The sequence below is a fragment of the Phymastichus coffea genome, unplaced genomic scaffold (genome assembly GCF_024137745.1).
Source record: "Phymastichus coffea isolate CEN01 unplaced genomic scaffold, Cenicafe_Pcof_1.1 PCOF00014, whole genome shotgun sequence".
NCBI classification, from domain to species: domain Eukaryota; kingdom Metazoa; phylum Arthropoda; class Insecta; order Hymenoptera; family Eulophidae; genus Phymastichus; species Phymastichus coffea.
The window spans coordinates 4,602,795-4,622,589 of record NW_026706825.1 but is presented as its reverse complement, the minus strand read 5'-3'; the positions used below and the strand labels follow the sequence as shown (position 1 = coordinate 4,622,589).

The 19,795-nt window shown below is 34.0% G+C and overlaps 1 protein-coding gene across 4 annotated transcripts in view; it reads left to right on the top strand.

Moving 5' to 3' along the window:
- Nucleotides 1-1,098: 1,098 nt before the first annotated feature.
- The window catches only part of LOC131673677 (somatostatin receptor type 2-like), a 115,215-nt gene continuing 96,518 nt past the window's right edge, over nt 1,099-19,795 (top strand). The window contains exons 1-2 of one of the 4 annotated variants that reach the window (XM_058951874.1): nt 1,099-1,505; nt 2,791-2,916. The gene's annotated coding sequence lies outside the window, so the exon portion shown is untranslated. Of the gene's footprint in view, nt 1,514-2,790; nt 2,917-19,795 lie in introns of all 4 variants that reach the window. The other 3 variants (XM_058951892.1, XM_058951866.1, XM_058951882.1) reach the window with 3 other exon arrangements.

Sequence of the window (19,795 nt, the reverse complement as noted above, 5' to 3'; positions counted from 1 at the left end):
ATAAAAGTTTGAAGAACAATAATTTAGTATTCAGTTTTGTTGATACATATTAATTAAACATGTTTCTAGAGAATTATTATGTTTCTTTAATTTATTAATAATAAAAATTAGTTTGTAATAAATAAATGATTTTATTTTTAATACATATTTTTTAATTTATTTTTAATAAATTTTCTTTAAAATAGATTACTATTATTTGAATAAATATGACAATTTGTTAATATAAAAATGACCCGAATACTTATAATAATTTATATAATATTTGTAATAATAAATGTATTATGAGAAAAAGCTATTCAAGAATATGTGAAAACAGCACAGATAAATTGAAAATAACGTTGAAATATACTTACGTGTACTTGTACTTGCACAAATCTGAATCTGATATGTGCACAATATTTTAATAAAGGTTAACATTATAATAGTACTTCTAAAATTTCAATTTTTAATGCCTCTTTAATATTTAAATTCATCATAACTGTGACTATGACATTTTTAAATTATATATTATTCAATAGTCACAAATAGATCTGTATATATATTAATAGGAGTTCTGAATTTGTTTATTTATATGTTGCAATATTTCAGTGAGATAGATAGGGAGAGAGCATTTTGAATTATATTGTGCTCTGTAACCAAATGTTACATGAAAATATTCTAGTAACTTATTACTGACTTATTATTGAAGTCAATTAATAAACGATATTACAACTAAAAAGTAAAAATAAAACAAAGTATAACATGGATTCTTACGATGAATATAAATAGTATATTTATGTACGCCATATAGTGTAGGACCTACATATTTTCTTCTATTCTACATGATATAAGTTGGTATCACTAGAACCTCTATCGGTAAAGACAGTTTCCATGAGAATTGCAAGAGGGTTGGGTTGAGTCAAAATGCGATGCGTATTGTGAACGCAGCCAAAAATGAACTGTCATGTAAGAAGGTGATCATGAGAATCAAGGCACATAGCGCAAGCGCCGTTATTGCGGCGACGCCTTGGTGCCGTCTCTCCCTCTCTGCTTTTGCATTGGCGTACAATAAACGTATCGTGGCCGGACCCTCCCTTCAGTATTCACTGTTCCCTTGACTTCCACGGAAGTTTTCAACTAATGTTATTGCTACTCTTTATGCATATAGTTTTGCCTCACAGCATTTTCATTGATATTGTAAGATGTATTTAATTAAAATAAATTGATTGAGTGCTTATATTGACGGTCAATGATTTTGAGCAGATAATTATAAATCAAGATACTAAAGTTTCGCTGCCTGTTGCATATATAGCTATACGCACGTTATGTCTATCGGCGACACCCATCATGTGCACGCGATGGCGCTGTGTACCACCTGATGAACTGAACAATTGAATGATTAGTCAGGCTAATGGGAAATTGTCTTTTGCAGTTGGGCTCATATCAATTTCCTAACTTTTAATGAACGAATGAGCTGAAGGTTGTTGCTGTAATGACATCAATAGAGAAAAAACAAGATGGAACTTGTAAGATTGTATATAATTATTATATTAATCAGATAACAATTCTTAAGTATAGACTTTCCTTATTGCTTTTCCGATACAGACACGACTTATGGCTCTTACAATTTTTATTATCACGTTTACTATTTCCTTCAGTTTGCTTTACAATTTTTTAATTTTTTTTACCACTAGAGGGCGCTTTGATTGTCTTGTAACTCTTTCTTTCTTTAACTTAAGACTGTTCTTTCACATTGAGTTATCACTTCGTTTGATTGAAAATCGTTATAAACAACGCACGCACTACCGAGAATGTTTTGTTTATATTGCCTAATTATGAAATTTTCGGGCGTCCGCAACTACATTGATCATTTATTTATTTTTTATGTTTAGATTTTTTCCTCTTATAATTTAAAATATTTATAATAATTACTATTCGTTATGAAGAGAAAAAAAATTTAAAAGATATAAACTCTATCTTAAAATAACTATAATATAGTAATTTTTCATTATAAGCTTTTACATATTTTTCTCTAATTCTAAGTAAATGATCGTAGCCTATGACAGAAAAGATGGTAGACTATATATCTCAGTTAGCAATAGGGATCAATGCAACAGACTCATATTTTATGAAAATGACCTGAAAATAATTCTTATTATTTTTTCAAATGTTTTTTTGTATTGTATGGGTATGAATAATCCGCTATATGCATTGAACAGATAGCAAAAGGGTATGAGTATACCGTCCGACTATAATTGATTCTTAAAAAAGTATTAAGATTCCATTATTTTATTGATAATTTCAAAAAGCGATTATGTGAAAACAAATTACTTGTTTCCTGAGTATCAAAACTAAGTCTCCTTACACATCCAAACGCGAACTCCTACACACCTATAAAGAAATGTAAGAGTACCTCTCCAATAACGTGGTAAAAGAGGCGGAAACCACACGCACACAGAGCTTATAGTGACTTACAAGTTGTTGCCAACTTTGGGTAATAAATGTCCTGAATATATATATAAAATAAAGTGTACTATTTTAACTTCCAATTTATATTATTGATTAATTTGCAAATAGCTGGTTATATAAATATTATAAGACTTATTGTTATAAGTCTCAATGCACATTCGCATAAATTGAAAAAGTTTCGTAGATTTTGGGCAAAGTCTCATTGAAATGTTGAAAATAATAATTTGTCAAATTTAACTATAATATTAGTCTATATTAATGATATACTGTATAATAATTCTACATGATTCTATACAAAACTGAAATATTTATTATGAATTCAATTGAGGTTATGTTATGCAGATTTCATCATTCAGAGTATTTAATATCCGAAATTGGCAACAACTTGTACATCACTATAAGCTTTGTGAGCGTCTGGTTACCGCCTCCTTTACCGTATTATTGGAGAGGCACCCTAAAAACTAACAGGTGAGTAGGCATCACACAATCTCTGCATATAATACATATTTCAAAATATTGCCTACCTAACTGCATCTACTCATTCCGTAAAAATGAATTTTTTGATAGTTGAAAATATTATTCCTGCCCAAAGCTCTGCGTGTAATCAGTATTATTTCCTTCTAACATAGTATATTTTTCTGTAGTCAAACATACGAACATTTTCAAAATCAATCAAATTAATTTTTTTATAGAAAAAATAATATTTAAATAATTATGCTTATTATTTTTTCTATATAAATTGTTAAAAATTACTATTAGGTGTAACACAGAAATATAATTGTTAGTCTAAACTTCCAGTAAATTAGAGGATGATGTGAAATCATTATTATACATCAGGCGAGTTTATTCACATAGTTAGTAAATATAACTATTATTATGTTAGATTTAAAAAATACGGTTATCACATAATCAAACGTTCATTATTTATTGACACTATAAGCCTCAAATAAACGTCATAAGACTAATCGTCAGGCCCCTCATTGTGGAAATCAAGACGATCGCATTCCCTTATCTGTATTATATGTTGCATAGAAAATAATTTTGTCATTGCAAATAAATATTTTAATTTTAATTGCATCCTATCATATATTGAAAAACTTAGTATTTATTTGGCATCGTTGGCGATGTTTAAGGGAGTTGAGTACCTACAAGAATTAACGAACAGAAAAATATGAAACTTTGCAGAGCGTTAGAATGTAACAAATTATGTACGTAAACTAATTTTCGGGAGCCTAGGTGGGTTTTTATAAAAGATATTCGTACTTTCATTTTCGGTCGTTACAAGCAAATTGAACACGTGGCCTTATGCGGAGTCACAGAGTTTTACGCATAAGATCGTTGATATCTTTGTAATTGACGAACAGATTTTAATGATATTTGAAAAGTAGATAGATAAGATATCCTAGAATACTTATCAACTTTAATAACATAGAAGGGTGAGCTCTATCAGTAATAATTATTACGATAACTACTGTAAATAGCTGTTTTTAGCTTGTTTGGTTACACATGTGGCAACGTCGCATACACAGTTAACAGTTCGTAGTGACTAAGTATTAAAATTTGTTTGAAAGATTGGATTTTTAAATATAAAATTTAATATATAATTATTCGTCTAATACATTATTGTAGTAAGAATATACAAAAAAGCTTTATTTCTATATATAGCGACATACATGTAAATATTGTTCCATGCAATATTGATACATGTGCGACTAGTACTTACACACGCACGCGCACACAAGTTAACAAAACGCGACGTTGCCAGATCGACTACCGCTGTAATCAACCTGAGTGTTTAGCTCTTATTTTACTAGACGGGTAGGTACTCAACTCCCTTAACTCCTTTCATACCAAACAGACAAGATTTCACATGTTTTTTCAGATGCTATAAACGTCGATAAATAGGCATCTAAAAAATTTCAAACCAGCCGTTTCTGACGTAAAACTTTATGAACTTTCTAAATCCATGGTCGGTTTTTGAAGAAAATAATGTTTTTTTGTAGGTTATATTTTATTTTTTAGTTAAAATGTACCGTTTTGTGAAAAGAAAATTACAATAAATACAGATTTTATAATTGAAATCGATATCTAATTAATTCATAAATCGCGATTTCTTGCTTTCATGGATTCTTAACCCTAAGACTTATGTGATAGCAAATCGAAATTCAAGATAGCGGTTTTCAAAATGGCGCCTCAAATTAAAAATTTTACTGCAAAATGTTATTTTTTCAAATTTAAAATCATTTTATGATGAATTTATGGGAAAATGTACAAGTGAAGGTTTTAAAGACCACTGATGACGAATCTAAGGTTAAATAAAAAAATCCAATATGGCTGTTCCAAAATGGTGGACTAAAATTTCGAAAATCGCACTGATTGATGAAAAATTTTGCTTACTAAAAATTTTGCTTACTTATTTATTAAAAATTTTTCGAGTCGCTAATTACGAATCTGAAGTCATATTTTGTAAATTTTAGAATTAAAGATTGCGGATCCAATATGGCGAACGAAAATTTTTAAAATGTACAAATTTATACTAAATTTTGAACAAAGCAGTATTTTGGTCGTTTTAAAATGACGGAACATATTTTATCAAATTAATTTTTTTTTAGTGATGTTGAATTTTGTTTTGGTATTTTTTCAATGTGTTTTTATTATTTTGTTTTTATTTTTTTGTATATTTTTATCTTTGAAAGAAAATTTTTTAGTTTATTTAAAATTTTTTTGTTATTTATTTATTCTCTATTTTCATTTTTATGAAGTGCTAATAATTTATTAAATTTCCTTATACAGGGTGTCCCATTTTAACTTACGCACCAAGATAACCCAAAAACTATGAGAGCTAGCGAAAAATGTTTTGAATAAAAGTTACTCGTCTCCGAGGGGGACATATTATGGTGCCCTTGACTTTGACCTCGAGGGTCATTTTCAAGGTCATTCGAAGGTCAACTTTGTTTTTTCAAATAGGAACCCCTATTTTCGACCCCGGATTCGGAAAGAGCGGAAAATTCTACGTTTAGATGACCTATCATGCGTGGGGTCCGGGAGACCCGCCAAGGTCATTTGAAGGTCAACTTTGTTTTTTCAAATAGGAATCCCTAATTTTAACCCCGGATTCGAAAAGTACAAAAAATCCTAAATATTTTATGTAATGAATTAATTCAACTTTCCATGGCCATTTAAACGTCAAATTAATGGCAAATTACTTTACTCGGAACAGTTTCATGTTTTCATATGAGAAATAAAGTATGCGTAAATTTTAGAACACACTAAATTTATTCAACTTTTTATGTACAGAGTTTAACAAAAAAATATTAGTCATTAGTAGTAATAATCAACAGTATTAGTCAATCTGATGAGGAATAACTCAATAATAACAATAATAATGATCTGGCAATAAGTTGGTGATGAATGATGCGCACGCACAATTACATGAGATGTTCAATAGGTCCCCCATTGTTTGCTAAGCATGTTTCCAAACGTCGATGATAATTATTGAGAACGTTTGTAAGTATTTCAGGCGTAACAGCTGCACAAGCTCTTCTCACCCTATCCATCATATCTAATCTAGTGGTAGGTGCATCCTTGTAAACAGCGTCCTTGCAATATCCCCAGAAATAGCTGTCTAGTGGATTCAGGTCAGGAGACCTAGGTGGCCAGGGAACTGGACCACCTCGACCTATCCAATGGTCACGTAATTGAGCATTCAAAAATTCTCTAACGTTTACATCAAAGTGAGCTGGAGCACCATCTTGTTGTAGCCACATGAGCTGCCGAACATTCAGTGGGATGTCCTCCAAGTATTCAGGTAGATGATTCTCCAGAAAATCAAGATATGCTTGGCCGTTGACATTGCCATCAAAAAAATGGGGACCAATAATATGCCCGTTGAATATTCCCACCCAAACATTAAGACTCCAACGGTGTTGATTTATCACTTGACGATGCCAATGAGGATTGACAGGTGACCAATAATGACAATTATGTCTATTGAGTTTACCGTCACTTTTGAAGGTAGCTTCATCGCTAAAACAAACATTCCAAAAGAAATTGGGATCCTCGTCCAGTGGATTAAGAGCCCACCTACAGTAATTCATTCTGAGTAAATAAGCATTTTCATTGAGTTCTTGGTGCAGGATGATGTGGTATGGATGGTAACCCACGGATCTTAACATCCGATGAGCAGTAGTACGAGGTACGCCCAACCGACGTTCGATTTCTCTTGTACTGATGTGAGGATTCACATGAACCATTGCTAACACAGCAAGAAGTCTTGGATCATTGTTGTTCACATTTCTGTTTCCACCTCTCTGTCGATGAAGATCATTCATACGGCAACGTCTTTCGATATTTCTGATTGGCCTGTCATTAGGATGGCGCTGGTTCGGAAAACGTTCAGCATAGAGCCGAGCAGCAGCTCGGTAGTTCCGGCGACATTCACCAAGTACTAACAATACTTCAACGACTTCATTTCCTGAATAATTGGTCATTCTGTGAAGAAATATCAAAGACGTAATGCATATTTGAAAGATAACACTAACCACAAGAGTGGTAATAATTTGTTAATACTTACATGAAAAACGCTCAACGACTTTTTCAACAGTTGTTAAAAAAATGCTTACTATTAATAATCACTCATCTCAACACTAAATTCGTCACTCCGTTCAAAACAAAAATCGACGTTTTTATTCAAAAACTTACTTTTACCTCTAAATGAGCATAAAGAATTGAATGCACGTTACATCTCGACGTTGACAGAACGGACAACCTTCCATACTTCCCGAATCCGGGGTCGAGAATAGCGATTCCTATGAAAAATAGTTAATCTTCACATGTTCTTGAGTGATCAACCACAAGTTACACCTTGCCTGAACGTAGAACTTTTTGTTGTTTCCGAATCCGTGATAAAAAAAGTAGGGTACTCCAGGAAAAAACAAAGTTGACCTTCAAATGACCTTGGCGAGTCTCCCGGACCCCACGCATGATAGGTTATCTAAACGTAGAATTTTCCGCTCTTTCCGAATCCGGGGTCGAAAATAGGGGTTCCTATTTGAAAAAACAAAGTTGACCTTCAAATGACCTTGAAAATGACCCTCGAGGTCAAAGTCAAGGTCACCATAATATGTCCCCCTCGGAGACGAGTAACTTTTATTCGAAACATTTTTCGCTAGCTCTCATAGTTTTTGGGTTATCTTGGTGCGTAAGTTAAAATGGGACACCCTGTATAATCCGGAAACATTTAGAGCAAACGTAAATATACATATTGTGCATATTTTTTGCGTTCTAGAAGAACATCTCGAGAAATTGGAACAGTTTCTTTCTTTAAATAAGACTGTAGTCTTATGAAGAATTGCATTTTTAGCTTTATCTCCCAAAGCTAGACAACTACAAGATATATTTAAAGCAACATCCTTACTTCCTACCTTTTTACTTTCATCACATGCCATATTTTTGAGCACTGTAGCGTTTGCGATAGAGGGTTGAATGAATTTCAAGAAGATAACCCAGGTCCATTTTTTAGACCTAATTGAAGGTATTGACATGCTGCAGAGATAATCATGTTGATCAACCTCATCTATATGTTTATTATAAACTGTAAATGCATTTGGAAAAGGTAAGTCTAACTTATCTCTGTGCTCTTTAGAGTAACATTTCACTGATGTGAGTAGCATAATTCCTGATGCTATTGACAGTTTAAAAAAACTGATTTGGAATCCATAATAGTTATATAATTTACTCTACTACTGTTCTCGTGTTTTACGATTTACGAACCTCGTTGAGTTTTTTTATCGATATTGTTATTGACATTTTTTATTCTATTCGCTCGAGCTGTCCCAGTAGCCCTTATTCTAAGATTTTTTTAAAATGTACTAATAAATCAGGACTACAAAAATAATTATCAAAGTATAAATGATAATTTATGATTTTTTTGGTAGAATTGAAGCGAGAAGATCTTTAGTTATTTGCAAAACTACTCTACTTCCTAAAGCACATTTATCAAGAGTACTGCTATTTGAAGAAAAATGATTAGATCTGTTACCACAATAAATATCACAGTCAAATAAATATCCTTGAGGATTAAACAGGGACCACTGCTTGATACACTATTTTTGTGGTTTATTTTTTCTGTATTGTTTCAATACAGTTCTCCTATAATACTTTTTCATTCTTTCGTCAATGGATAAAGCAGTCCAAAAATAACAGAATCGCTTTAAATTTTATATGAAAATTTCAAAAAGTACACGTACGCACCAAGCTTTATCAGTAGCGCTGAAATGAGTCGACTTTGAAAATTTTATTTTTAATTTTATTTTACAAAATTCATTGCGACTCATTGCTGCAGCCATTGGAACTCATACTCATAGCAAGCCAGTAATGGTAAATAATATTCATGTTGAAAATCTCTACTATTGAAAATTAAAGTCACAATAATTCCTATAAAAACATTCAAATCGTGAAGAGAAAGTTCGTAATCATTCAGCGTAGTAATTATGTAATTTTTTATTTCCGTTGAAAAAAAATATTCAAAAATGCTGGTAAATAAAGCATTACGGATTATTTTTTTTCCTGATTCGGATAGTAGGAATTCATTCATTGGACTCTCATCAATTTTTTTTCATTGTCGATCCATTGATAATTGTGATTTTCTTCAAGTTTTTTTGGTTTTCTGTGTATTATCAAGGATCTTACTGTATGATGTTATCGGAATCATATTTGTTACATGAAGAAGCCAATCAGAATTATTCTCATCATCAAACTTTTCTGAACCACAATCGGATTCAGAATCCTCAGATTCCTCAGAATCAGAAATCATTTCCTCATTTTCGGTTTCTGGACGTCATCTCTACGGGACAAACGTTTTGTACGAGTTGCTTTTAAACTCGACATTTCAAGTCATATTGTATTCTGTTTAGAGTAATGAGATAAAAAAGTTTTCCATAAGATATTTGGCACGAATTCAAATCGAATTTTTTCCTAGATAATTAATCCTAAACCTAGTGGACAAATATCGTACTCAACTTCAGAATCGAAATCAACCGAGGTGAAAAGTTTAGTTATATTTTCATCTACTCTATATACAGCGACTTGCTAAAATTTATGTTATGAAATGGTTTAAATTAATTTTGATAAAAACCAAACAACATTTTAACAAAAGACTTTTAATTTTCACTTAATAAGTTTTTTATTAAATTTTAATAAAGATGTAATAAAAACTTGATAGAATTCTAACAAGATAGAAAATATACTTTAACATTAGTTTTGCTATATTAATTTTATGTTAAGTAATCAAAATAAATAGAGTATAACGAATTTGTCAATCAATTTATTATTTCCATATGTGTTAGCAGGATCACAAAAAATATTGAATACGCAGCATTTTTCCTCGTATAAAATCAACAGGCACTATTGGAGTAACGTAAATATCTCTGAGTGGTATTAAGTAGTTGCTAAAGTCAAGATTTAATGATTGACTTGAGATTTTCGTAGCTCTCTTGTCACAAGCTAGTTCTCGAATCATTGCGTATACTTTAAATTATACAGGGTGGGCCATTTCAGTGGACCAGTAGGTTTTCTCGGAAACTATGAGAGATAGCGAAATATTTTTCAGACAAAAGTTGCTCAATTTCGAGGGAGTCAAATTCTCAGGACCTTACCTTTAACCTTGGAGGGTCATGTTTAAGGTCATTTAAAGGTCAACTTTGTTTTCTTAAATGGGAACCCCTATTTTTGACCCCAGATTCAGGAAGAGCGGGAATTCTACGTCCAGATGATGTAACATATGTGGGGTCCGATTCACCACCCAAGGTCATGTGAAAGTCAATTTATTTTTTTTCTTAATTTTTCCACCCGAATGACCGGGTAAGGGTAATGTTAAGCGAAAAATATTTTAGACAAAAGTTGCTCAACTTCGACGGGACCATATTCCCATGCCCTTACATTGGACTTTGGAGGTCATTTTCAAGGTCATTTGAAGGTCAACTTTGTTTTCTTACATGAGAATCCCTATTTTTGACCCCGGATTCGGAAAGAGCTGATTGCCCTGGACCAGTTACATGGCCACCACGATCTCCCGATTTGACATGTCTTGACTTTTACTTATGGGGATACTTGAAAATATCGTTTATCAAAAACAACCCGAGAAGACATGATGGACAGGATCAGGATCGCATATCAGAGTATATCGCAGGATGTACTACTGAGGACAGTAGATAATTTTCATCGGAGAATCGAATTATGCATTCAAGGAGATGGAAATGTTTTTGAACATTTACTGTAACAATTAACTAATTTGGTAAATAAATGTAATAAATGTTATTTTGGTAAATAAATAATAAAGCTAAAATACTTTAATCACTAATCTTCTTCATTTATAACCTTGAATAAATAGGACAAAATATACCGCACACATGACGCCCAAATAAAAAATTGGGTAGAATTTCCCGCTCTTTCCGAATTCGGGGTCAAAAATAGGGGTTCCCATGTAAGAAAACAAAGTTGACCTTCAAATGACCTTGAACTTGACCTTCAAGGTCAAAGGTAAGGTCATGGGAATGTGGCTCCGTCGAAGTTGAGCAACTTTTGTCTAAAATATTTTTCTCTTAACATTACCCTTACCCGGTCATTCGTGTGGAAAAATTCAGAAGAAAAATAAATTGACCTTCACGTGACCTTGGGTGGTGAATTGGACCCCTCGTGAATGTTGTCCTATCTACAGAGAAGTCACTCTGACACCTGGACAACGTCTCCTAGGTGGAAACATCTTTTCTTGCGAAACACTATATACCTGATGCACCTTCTTGGGTAAGGTGTCCCGTCAACCTGGGGGCTATCGTCTCCAGGTCGAGTCGAGTTTTTTCGATGAACACACTATATACCTTGTGCACCTTTTAGAAGGTGGTGTCCTATCTACCTGAGGGTCACCTTCACACCTGGACATCGTTTCCTGGGTGAATATTTTTTTCTTGTAAATCACTATATACCTGGTGCACCTTCTCGAATTCAGTTTTGCATAATGATTCACAATTGTCATTGAATTAATATATTTCTATATTTAAAATCTCGGACTACATGTAAAATTTGATAGTAAGGTAACCTATTTACCGATTGACATATTTTCTGATTCATTTTTTCTTTGTAAACAATCTAATACTTTTTTGTAACATTCATTTCTTAATGTATTTTGATTTTTTTACGTAATATTATTTTGAGCTATTGACTTTCACAAATGCATCGACAGTTGCTTGCTGACTACTTTTCCGCAGATTTAAATATGGATTGAATTCATTTCTTACTCTTATATTGTAATTGTGAAATTGAAGATTGGATATATAGTACTTCATAGCAGCATCTTTGATACATGATATCTATCCATATCCGCATTTGGGATAAAAAAATGGATACGTCATTGAGTCGGTTTGTTTACTGATAGGAGAAATATTAATAAGTTTTTCATATTTTGAATATGCTACGAAATCCCTTACTTTAGGAGGTGTACCTTTCTCCAGCAAAGGTCATTGCTACTACGTTCCATGTAGCACTATTATACATATTTTATCTGATAATTCATGTCTTTAAATTGATATTTCTTGAAGATTTTAAAGCATCTCTATATTTCTGACTTTTAAACGTCGTATATCATTATATATGCCTTAGAGTAAGGATTATTTCCCTTTAGTACTAGACTCAATTTTTCTTGATATTTTTTGCATGAAAAATCATTCTTGGTTTACGTCATAACTATTCATTGAGTTTTTGCGTTCTGTTGTGTCGATTTCATTGTCTAACTACTGTATAACTTTGATTTCGAAATATATTTCTGTAATGATACTGTTTGAGAAATAATTTCATAGTTATATATAAATTATTTCTGAAAGTATTCATTTATCTTTAAGAGACTATAATTTTAAGACAATTTTGAAAATTCACCATCTAGAATTTAGCTGAACGGGCGTTAGTGAGTGAGGTATTCGCAGCTTTACTGCCATAGATACTAATTTAAATATAGAAAATAAAAAACAGAAAGTTTAAATTTTTAAAGATACAGATATATAATTTGAATTCATCAAGAAATGATGCCAACAAAATAGCAAAAGAATCTATTGCTCAGCATTGAATGATTTATTCCTGATATTTGTGAAGTTCTTATCAGTAAAATATAAATCGTATAAGTAGCTCTAAATCAAAATAATCACATTCATAATTTATTTACATGTATTTATGAAGTGAATAATTATGAATGTGTTCAAATATTCAATTAACTATTTCAAAAAAGATCATTGTCCCAAAATACTTGTCGTAATTATGATTCCAGTGCAATTATGTTTATAATTTCAGAATTACAGGAATGCCAGAGAAAGATGAGATAAGTTCTTACTCCTTAAGATAACTTAACAAGAACACTAACTCTTGTTAAGTTATCTGTATGAAAAATGTTCCATGTACAATTTATACAATCACATGAACATTCTATCAAAATGTTCGACAAAATAAACATGTGACATTAATTAAAAATTTCGAAAAAAAATACTATTTAGATATGATTTAAATAATTAAGTGAGAACAAAATTATAATAATTCACTGTTTCTTAGAGTAAATTCATATTGAATAATTGACAGATTAATTGTCATTATATAAACATTTTTATTACATTTTACTCATCTCCAGCATAACATTCAAAATTTTCTTAATGTTATTGTTTTTTTATTTTGAGAAGCATTTTTCCGTGAATGTTTCCTATTACCCTTATATCCTCTGGTAGTTTTTTCTGCATTGAATAATGAATATTAGTTCAAACAAATGGTTGAATTATATTAACATCATCCCATATAATACGTACTATATGGATTACTATTATGCTGATTGGCACATTGCCAAGTTGTGATTCTTTTCCATTTGATCTACTACTGCCATCGACTAAAATATATCATGATTATATGTACTGATGATTATTTTTATATTGATGATTAATATTATACGAGGGTCGTTTGAAAAGTCCGTGTAAAAATAAAAACTGCTTGATTTTTTCTAAAAAATCTTTTTTATTTTTCAACATAGTCTCCTTTTAGGCTTATACACTTCATCCAACGCTGCTCTAGTTTGTTAATCCCTTCCAAATAATAGGATTTGTCCAAGTCTGTAAAATAGGCATTCGTTTCTGCAATCACCTCTTCGTTTGAATAAAATCTTTTCCCCGCCAGCCATTTTTTTATATTAGAGAACAAATAGTAGTTCGACGGATCCAAGTCTGGAGAATAGGGAGATGTGAAACGAGTTGGAACCCTATCTCCATCAGTTTTGCGGCCACAACTGCTGAGGCGTGAGCTGGCGCATTGTGTGGTGGAACAAGACTTTTTTGTGGGCCAATCGTGGACGTTTCTCTAGCAACTCGGTTTTCAAACGATCCAATAACGATGAATAATATTCGCCTGTAATGGTTTTACCCTTTTCCAGATAGTCGATGAAGATTATTCCTTGCGGATCCCAAAAGACAGTCGCCATAACCTTCCCGGCCGAAGGAATTGTCTTCGCCTTTTTCGGAGCAGATTCCCCCTTGGTAACCGATTGTTTAGACTGTTCTTTGGTCTCAGGAGTGTAGTGATGTATCCATGTTTCATCTACAGTGATGAAACGACGCTTAAAGTCTTATAGATTTTGCTGGAACAGCTGCAAACCATTCTTGCAACACTTCACACGATCTCGTTTTTGGTCAATCGTGAGCAATCGTGGCACCCATCTAGCTGATAGCTTTTTCATGTCCATGTTGGTGCAAAATATTATGTACCCGTTCGCTCGAGATGCCTACAGTACTAGCAATCTCACGCACCTTCACTCTTCTGTCAGCGATCACCATATCGTGGATTTTATCAATGATAAATAACCTTGATACGCACTAGTAGCGCCATCTCACTGACTTTGTACCTGTTGAGGTTACCACTTCAGAAATCATTGATAAAATCCACGATATGGTGATCGCTGACAGAAGAGTGAAGGTGCGTGAGATTGCTAGTACTGTAGGCATCTCGAGCGAACGGGTACATAATATTTTGCACCAACATGGACATGAAAAAGCTATCAGCTAGATGGGTGCCACGATTGCTCACGATTGACCAAAAACGAGATCGTGTGAAGTGTTGCAAGAATGGTTTGCAGCTGTTCCAGCAAAATCTATAAGACTTTAAGCGTCGTTTCATCACTGTAGATGAAACATGGATACATCACTACACTCCTGAGACCAAAGAACAGTCTAAACAATCGGTTACCAAGGGGGAATCTGCTCCGAAAAAGGCGAAGACAATTCCTTCGGCCGGGAAGGTTATGGCGACTGTCTTTTGGGATCCGCAAGGAATAATCTTCATCGACTATCTGGAAAAGGGTAAAACCATTACAGGCGAATATTATTCATCGTTATTGGATCGTTTGAAAACCGAGTTGCTAGAGAAACGTCCACGATTGGCCCACAAAAAAGTCTTGTTCCACCACACAATGCGCCAGCTCACGCCTCAGCAGTTGTGGCCGCAAAACTGATGGAGATAGGGTTCCAACTCGTTTCACATCCCCCTATTCTCCAGACTTGGATCCGTCGAACTACTATTTGTTCTCTAATATAAAAAAATGGCTGGCGGGGAAAAGATTTTATTCAAACGAAGAGGTGATTGCAGAAACGAATGCCTATTTTACAGACTTGGACAAATCCTATTATTTGGAAGGGATTAACAAACTAGAGCAGCGTTGGATGAAGTGTATAAGCCTAAAAGGAGACTATGTTGAAAAATAAAAAAGATTTTTTAGAAAAAATCAAGCAGTTTTTATTTTTACACGGACTTTTCAAACGACCCTCGTATAATATTAATCATCAATATAAAAATAATCATCAGTACATATAATCATGATATATTTTAGTCGATGGCAGTAGTAGATCAACTGGAAAAGAAACACAACTTGGCAATGTGCCAATCAGCATAATAGTAATCCATATAGTACGTATTATATGGGATGATGTTAATATAATTCAACCATTTGTTTGAACTAATATTCATTATTCAATGCAGAAAAAACTACCAGAGGATATAAGGGTAATAGGAAACATTCACGGAAAAATGCTTCTCAAAATAAAAAAAAAAATAACATTAAGAAAATTTTGAATGTTATGCTGGAGATGAGTAAAATGTAATAAAAATGTTTATATAATGACAATTAATCTGTCAATTATTCAATATGAATTTACTCTAAGAAACAGTGAATTATTATAATTTTGTTCTCACTTAATTATTTAAATCATATCTAAATAGTATTTTTTTTCGAAATTTTTAATTAATGTCACATGTTTATTTTGTCGAACATTTTGATAGAATGTTCATGTGATTGTATAAATTGTACATGGAACATTTTTCATACAGATAACTTAACAAGAGTTAGTGTTCTTGTTAAGTTATCTTAAGGAGTAAGAACTTATCTCATCTTTCTCTGGCATTCCTGTAATTCTAAAATTATAAACATAATTGCACTGGAATCATAATTACGACAAGTATTTTGGGACAATGATCTTTTTTGAAATAGTTAATTGAATATTTGAACACATTCATAATTATTCACTTCATAAATACATGTAAATAAATTATGAATGTGATTATTTTGATTTAGAGCTACTTATACGATTTATATTTTACTGATAAGAACTTCACAAATATCAGGAATAAATCATTCAATGCTGAGCAATAGATTCTTTTGCTATTTTGTTGGCATCATTTCTTAATGAATTCAAATTATATATCTGTATCTAATTTTTTTTCGTATATTCTAATAGCAGATGACACTTGAAGCATTGTAGATTGATATACCTTTTAAAGATATACTTTTTATAAAGATGCTATGCCAACTATGCTAATGAAATAGCAGAAGAATTTAATGCGTGGTCTTAAATGATTTGTACTTGACATGCTTGAAATTCTTATTATACAAAATATAAAAGTTCAAGAATCTCTAAATAAAAGTAATAAAATTCGAAATTTGTTTTTATGAATAATTGTAGATAAATAAATTATATTACCTCTCATTTCTGTAGAGCACACGATCGAAATATTTTTAAGATTATCAACTATCTCGGTGAGTAGCGGCACAATGGTTTTTGAGGCACTCTTTTTTTTGTTAACATTTTCCTACTCTTGCCACTTTCTCGAATGGCATATTTTTGCAGACAAGTTCGTCCAGCTGGCTTTCTTATGGTATGGTCATGCGGAAAAACACGCGTTTCACTCCTATCCTCATAATGTCGAAGAGCGACCTTGATTTCTGTACGCCTTTGCCTCCCGGCCAGCTTCCTGTCCCGCCTGCTCCGCACTCTAGTGCCATGTCAGTGGTTGGCACCCAGATCGGCACTCGAAGACACGCGCCGCTTAACCTCAACTTCGCACCCCAGGTTGCCAAACATTGTGATCTACTGCCGTCATCCCAAAAAATTCTGCTCCGTAACTTAATACAACCGACGGTTGTTTTAGCCCGACGGTGTCTATTTTTCCAGCTCAGCTATCTGAAGTGGTCCCAAATCCATTTCCTCCAGATTTTGGTCCATGATACCAGCAAATCCAGGACCATACCCCGCCCTCTGCTTTCTTCATTGTTGGCCACATTAATATAAATAGACTAAATTCCCCCTGTCACTTTACTCTTCTTGAAGCACAAACCCTTTCTACATTTTTGACGTCAGCCATTACTGAAACCTTCCTCTCTCTCGTGACATCTCTAACTCACACCTCTCTCTCCCCAATTTCAATTTTTTTAGGCTTGACTGGATTGGAAAGCGGGACAGCGTGGTGGACCTGTACGTCAGATCTCATCTTAAATTTAGTTTTCTAGCTACTTCAGATCCAGTCTTTGATAACACACTTGAATTCATTCTTGGCGAAATAAAGTCCGACAAAACCAAGCGATTCGATGGCGGTGGTATACAGACGTTCTTCTGCATGCTCTCCCACACATTTCTTCAACTGCCTGGCCACTTACCTCCCCTTGTATGGAAATGTTAACATTATCGGTGATTTTAATGCCGACCTAAGCTCTAGCTCTCTGACTGATGCTCGAGCTTTGAGATCTCGTCGACTTACACAATATTCACTGATCCCACACATCACTGTCTCGACATAAATCTCCCTTCCCACACTATACTTGACCTCTTCATAGTGAAAGACCCTAATGCCTTCCAGAGTTTTGAAAAATCTGATACTCCCTTTATTGCTGGCCATAATTTTATCACGCTCACTTATTGTTTCACCACGAACAAGCACGTCACCAGATTCATTAGGTCCTGCGGGTTGAATCGGGTGGCCGAAGCAGCCTTAAATGAGACCCTTAGTAGTTTTCTCTCGTGTCAGGTCAACAAATCTCGAGTACGATTGAAGCGCTCTTCGGACCCGCCGATGGATTCTAACTTGCATTCCCTTGACAACTCAGTGCACTTTTTTACTGAAGTCCTCATAAAGTCCTTCGACCCTCTCAGGTGCATCAAGTTGTCTTCCAGACGTAAACCCTGGGTGACTCCGAGTATTCTCGCTCTTATGAAAAGGCGTGATGCTGGCATATAAACTGGCATCCTCCTCCCGCTCGGTCAATAATGTCGCTGGGTATCGAAGACTTCGAAATGACGTCTCAAATGCCCTCAACTCAGCGAAAAATTCCTGTATCTCAAGCAGCTTATCCTCCGCAAGTACTAGTAAGGCCAAATGGAGCGAGTTACGAAACTTGGGAGTCACCAAGCGTGCTCTTCCATCCCCGTTTCAATTTTTTCCCCAGCCACACTAAATACCCACTTTGCCAACATAGTCAACTCTTCTTCTCCCATGACACGTTTTTTTTGACGCCCTTTTAGCGAGTCTCCCAAATGTTTCTCACGCCTATTCCCCACTCGAATTTCGTGAAGTTAGTAGCCAGGAGGTTATGGATGCACTAAACTCGTCTTCATCCAGAATATTTGGTCCCGCTGGTTTATCTGTCACGATACTTAAACTCGTCTCTTCTACATGTCTCTCGTCCCTCACGCATCTTGTCAACAAATCATTATCGTGTGACGTTTTTCCGATCCCCTGGAAACGGTCTCTCATCACCCCTCTTGCCAAAGTACCTTCGCCCGCTCTTTTATTGGACATCAGACCGATAGCAAGGTTATCCGAGGTATCAAAGGTGCTTGAGAGGCTCGTTCATGCACAATTTTCGTCCTATCTGGAGCGCTGCAAGTTACGTGATCCACGGCAGGCCGGTTTCGTGAGGTTTCATAGCACTCACAAGGAAAGGTACCCAACCCGAACTCACCGATTTTAATGATTTTGATACATATTGTAGAACATAAAAAATAAGAGACACGTTTTTTTTTATCGGCTAATTTTCACTTTTAAGGGGTAAAAACCTCCCCTAAAGTTAACTCCCAAAAAGCGTTTTTTTTTTAATATCTCGGCTTAAATTAATATTTTTCAGTGAAACAAATTGGAGTTTATTTCTTACAAAAGGAGCAAGTATTTCATGGTGATTTTAAGAGTAAGGGTGATTTTTAGCATTCCCTATTTTTTAGGGGTTGAAAACATATAGTAGTAGTATTTATTTGCTCAATGTATAGCTTTCACGACCTTTTACAATAGTCGAATTTTTTACGATCATTACTTAAAACTACGTGTTTAGATATCCAATATAAGAACGCAAAAAAGAAGTAAAATAGAAAATAAAAAACAATCTCCATATTACCCTTCGCTTGCCCATTGCTCTTTTACCCAACCCGGGACCTTTCGGTCTTCCCAGTACGCCTCTTCCCCCACTGTTTCTTTTTATTGTTTATAAAGCCCGTTAAATTTTGACCCATCTATTTGCTCTCACAAGCCCTGAAGTTCTTGCTCTGTTTTTCTTTCGATCCCTTTTTCTAATTTGTCTCTTACTTCCTCTGTCCCTTTTCTTTCCCATATCATTTTTAGAGTTTCCCTATCCCCTACTCCTTCCAGGCACTTCCTTACCTTCTTACCCCATTTCGTTGGATTATTCTTTATCATGCCCCTCACTTCCTCTCTTAAGCATATCTTCGGCCACCGGTTTTCCTCCATCTGCTCTATCATGACTAAGTATTCCACCGCCCTCCTTACTGTTTGTAACTCTATCGACGCCCTCCCTGCTTCCATTGCTGTAATGTAGTTCCGTGTGTTTCTATTTAAACCCATAGCCATTTGTAAAATTTCCTCTGGACCCTCTCTAAATTTTCCCATTTTTGCCACCCCCAGATTTCCACTCCATACATGCACCCCGGCTTTATTAAACTGTCCATAAGGTAATTCCTTTTCCTCAAATTTTCTATTTTTGCCCTCTTCAAAATTC